Raw genomic sequence first — 5,028 nt, forward strand, 5'->3', positions numbered from 1 at the left:
TACTGTGCTATGCAACTTCCATTCGCCAGGGGGGAACTGTGTTTACACATCATACCCTGGGTTTCATGAATCACCATATCCAGAGATTCGTCGACACAGCTTGTTGCTAGATAATCTTCAGTGTGTGAAAGGCATCAAGCTTCCACGCGATGGATGGCTTTTGCAAACCCGACATGCGGCGATGTGGTTCATGCCAACTGCAAATATGCACAACTTGATTCGTACTGATATCTAGACTGAGCCATGTGTCCTGCTGCTGTAGCATGACCCTCTTTTATTGGATATTATGTACTGTTGTTAGTTTGAAGCACTCCTCTGGTTTGAAGGATAGATACCTTTCTGGGATCAAGTGCATCCTAACTCACCTGCATAGGATGTACTGATAATGATGATGAAGATGCCGTGCAGATGCCGTGCAGAGCCATATATAGAAACTCTATTGTGAAGAATAAGTAATTCTTCACCGTGGTCGAGCAACCCAGCCAGTCGACACCATCGCACCCGCTTTTGACCCGCACCACTCTCCTACCCACCTAAAAAAATTACCACCGTTTATGCCCACGTCCCCACATTTTTTGGGTCGATTTGATTTGTGAGCGGAAAGCGGTGAGCAGTTCTGGAGGCGAGCGGCGGCAGATTTCGGCAACGAGCGGGCGGCGGCATATTTTGGTTGGAGGCTGCTGCTTGCGGCGCTGGGGTGACCCCGTGGACCGGTGGCAACGTCGAGGTGAGCAGCGATGCGGGAGGCTCCGCTGCGGGTGGCGGCCTTGTCGGCCGGCGACATTCCGGTGGCTGTCAGCAGGGGAATAAGCACCTTGCTCTCCTCTGCGACCTCATCATCAATTGGAATCGAGAAGGTCACATCCCGTTGCTTACTCTCCATGAGAAGCCGCCAGAATCGATCGCCACCTCCCTACCTGAGCGCCACCAGTCGCCCCAACTTCCAGATCCCGCCCATCAGCGCCTCAAAAGGTCAGTAATTTTTTTCTACTTGTGCATGAATTCTCGTGACATAGTAGCAGTCTCGATTGTGCAGAAGCACCAAGTGCGTCAAATTTTCTGTTGCTTGCATTTAACTGTTTGACCCAATTTTTGATATGGTGTATCAGAAATTCAGAATAGGATAAGTTATGATGATTGTAGGAGTGATCTGCGGCTCTGAAATTATGTGATTTAGGTAGATTTCGATACAAAAGCTCTTCTTGGGTAAATCAATTAGCCAACAAATCTGAAAGAAATTTAAAGGATGTTAATTAGAGTCTGATTTGCGTCATACTAGTATATTCTGAAGAGCAACTTGCTGCTTGTTACTGCAAATGGCAAGAAGAGTACGCATTCAATGCTTTTACTACTGGTCTGGTTTGCTTTTGGAGTAGATTACAGCTTTAATATGTAGTTAGTTCATTTTTTGGGCGGTTCAAGCGAATCATTGTTTTTGAATTCACAGTGTCCATTTGATTTTCATGGGGTTGAAAGGGTCTGTCTAAAGTATTAACCTAATATAACAAATCTCTGAGGCATAATCAAGTTTGTTATTGAGTCCCTGGAATCCAATTTCTACAATAATTCAACACATATTCTTGGAAAACAGTTTGTGTTCTTTAATCCAATTTGTACATTGCCCACTAGTGATTTTAGTGCCATAAAAGGAGCTGATAAGTTGCATATTTTCAGTGTTGTTTTAGTTTATGCTGTAGCCCGATGTGGCATGAGATGAGCTCAAACCTAATTTATTCCCACTGAATCTGGCGAGCTTTTTACACTTGTGTTACTGTTTCCATCTGGGGATGAAAAAAATTCTATCGTCAGATTTCAGCTGACAAGGTAAATCTTGCCAGTCCCTCATCGCCGCGCTGGTGCTGCTGCCTCCATTCCTGGTTCCTCTTTGTCGTGCAAGGCAACAAAGGAGAGTCACCATGAATGCGAGGCTCGCCACCCCCGTGTTCACGACTGCTCCGGAGTCCTGACGAGGCAGAGGTCGTTGCTGGCAATCATTCAGCGAGCATGCTGTAATAAAATGATTTTTTACAAACAAAACTATAAAAATGAATCTGAGAAATGTTCCGAGATCGCCGTACTGCGTTTCAAAAACAAATGTAGTTGATCCAAGTCAGCGAGCATGTTGTGATGAAATGTAAAAACAAATATGGTTAAACAAATCTGCCGAGATCGCCGCACACCAAGTATTTTAAATGTGCTCACCATTGGGGTATGATCATTATTCCTTTTAGATGTCTATAGTACAATTTACTTCAACGCTTCTAGCCAATTTTATGTTGGATGGTTAGGATGTGAAGTTAATTTAATATCTGATACCACTTGGAAAGTTCATATGGTAAAAAATGGAATGATTTCCAAGGCTACTGAAATAATCCTTTGCTTACTGGTCACAACCACAAGAAAAGCAGCAGCTGCTCATGAACATGAATTAATAAGTAAAACATATGCATAAGATGATTCTCATTGTTATGTGTCCCCTTGGTTATACACACTTTTTTTCTTCTAAATTCTTCTCTCCTCCTTCCTTTTCATGTATATAATTTTGGGATACGTCTGGTAGAATATTTTGTGTCATCATAGGTACAAAGAGCCAATTACTCACCATTAAGAGAAGAAATGCGTAGCTCCGACTTTATTTGTAAAACGGTGTGAAAGCCTATTTCGAGAGAAATGCATAGCTCTGCTTGCCACTGTGTCTGGCAATTATGGAAATCCATAAGAAACTACTCCCTCTGTCTCATAATATAAGAGCGTTTTTGACACTACACGCTCTTATATTATGGGACAGAGGGAGTAGATGTCATTTGCTATTCTGCATCAGGTTTGGCAATAGATAGAGTGGTACTACAAACTGGTGCTGAGACACGGAAGCAAGCTCTTTTGGGTGAAGTGAAGCTCACCCTTCCTTTCCTAACAATCAGCAGAAAAAATCAGGATTGGTGCAAAGAAAGATAAATCTGAAGGCTTCAGTTCTATTAATAGGATATGAATGTTTCAATTGCTGCAGAGATTGTAGGACACATGAAATTGATGGGCAATCTGTGGCCACCTGCAAATTAAGTTGCTTGAAGACCAAGTTTAAACCTGTACGATGTCAGTGAAGTTGCGCCTCCATGTCTCTTCACTTCCTGATGTAATTAGTCCGGTAGTATTCAGTTCTGTAATAACGATTTATGATTTTTTTTTCATGCTGCTGGTTACCGATTTGCCAAGTGATATTCGATGTTCTCCAAACGAATTTTAGTAGTATCATACGGATGCTTTTTATTACTTGAGATATTTACTGGAAACATCAGTTACTTTCTATATGGAATCTATTTATCATATGGCTCAGTTGTGATTTTAGGATTTAAGGCCACCAGGCAGAGTTCTTGTATTGGCTCTCAGTTTCTGTACATTAATGCCTTTCACGGGGCAGATTTCCCCCTTTTAGATTGGTTATCATAATCTGTACGTTGGCTAATATAGGTTTTTCTTAAGTCATGGTTGTACAAATGCCTCATGTACGCTATGACGTCAAAAAAATGCCTCACACTACATTGGTCATCACTTCTTTAAGCCTGTTCTGAAAATTTTTATGCCAAAAGTGCCTTGTGTGCAAAATGAATTAATGGACCATTTCATTATCGCTACCAAAATTACCTTGTACAAAACGATTAGTGGACCAGGTGCACAACGACTATTAAAAGACTAGTGAAAATACCTAATGTAAATTATAGGAATGCAACTTTATCCTTCCCATTCGTTGCCGTAAGATTACAGCAGCATCGTTCGTTTTTATTTGTGATCTCGTTGGACGATACACAAGAGGATGTAACATTCATTCTGTAAGATTACCTCGTAACTCACAGGCATGCATTCTGTAAGGTGACCTCGATCCTTTTTGTACGGCAGCGGTACAACTTTCCTTCCATGCCATTGTAATCTTACCTCAAGTCTTTTATTTCTTATGTTTTGAAGTTTCTGAGCGTGGGATTGGACTGGGGTGAGGAATAAGAATTCCTCACCCAGGGTGACGAATAGCGCGACCCTATAGTTTTACTATTCATCACCCAGGGTGCAGAATAAATTATTCTGCACCCGAGGTAATCTTACGATCATTTCATAATTAAATTACGTTTGGAATTCAAATAGTTACATTCTTATTGATTCACTATGTAAAATTTGACATAAAAAATAAAAATATAGGACATAAGACAAGAAAATTTGCAGTTTATGTGTATTTTACACTATGTTTTTACGTTTGTAATTTTACATAACATAAAATATTTTTTACAATGATTATATATTTTTCTTACGGTCTCTTTTTACGTCACAAATAAGACAAAACTTACGAAACGTAAAATTATGATGCATTGATGGTAAAATAGAGGGGGTGAAGAATAACTATTCCTCATCCAGGGTGACGAATAGTCAATCCCTATATATATACAGTAGCGCTAAAGTAAGCGTGAGCGTAAATACTCTAATTCTGCGCTCCGGCTGTTGCGTGCGCCGCTTCGCTAATCTCAGTAAAAATCCTATTAGACATAGTAAGGAAATTAAACGGTTACTAGTTGGGCCAAACCACTCCTCCACCTCGTCCATGCGTGATCGGAAAATAAGTAATACTGATGGTAATCCTATTACAGACTCCAACGAACCATTTCTCCACCCCTTAATCATTTAGTAAAGTTGCCTATCGAAAATAGTAATATTGTTACTGCCTTCTATCGTACTAGTCCTCCGTTGAATCGGTATGGTAATCTAGTTACCATGGTGCCACACACAAAATAATGCTTTGTAACACATGTATATAGTGAATATAGTAATCTTGTTACTGCCTATCACCCCACCTCGCCCATGCTTGATCGTAAAATAATTAATATTTATGGTAATCTTGTTACCGGCTACAACACACAATTTCTCCACTCCTTAATCGTTCTGGTAATGTAGCCTACTAGAAATAGTAATATGCTTACTCTCTTCCATTGTACTAGTCCTCCCTTTAATCGATATGGTAATCCAGTTACCATGCTGCCACACACA

General features: G+C 40.5%; 1 long non-coding RNA gene across 1 annotated transcript; it reads left to right on the top strand.

Annotated features, from left to right (window-relative positions):
- Nucleotides 1–483: 483 nt before the first annotated feature.
- On the top strand, nucleotides 484–3,326 carry LOC141028039 (uncharacterized). The gene is made up of 2 exons (XR_012190220.1): nucleotides 484–972; nucleotides 1,839–3,326. It is a non-coding gene; the product is annotated as an uncharacterized lncRNA (long non-coding RNA).
- Nucleotides 3,327–5,028: the final 1,702 nt, after the last annotated feature.

The sequence above is a fragment of the Aegilops tauschii genome, chromosome 7 (assembly GCF_002575655.3).
Source record: "Aegilops tauschii subsp. strangulata cultivar AL8/78 chromosome 7, Aet v6.0, whole genome shotgun sequence".
Classification (NCBI taxonomy): Eukaryota; Viridiplantae; Streptophyta; class Magnoliopsida; order Poales; family Poaceae; genus Aegilops; species Aegilops tauschii.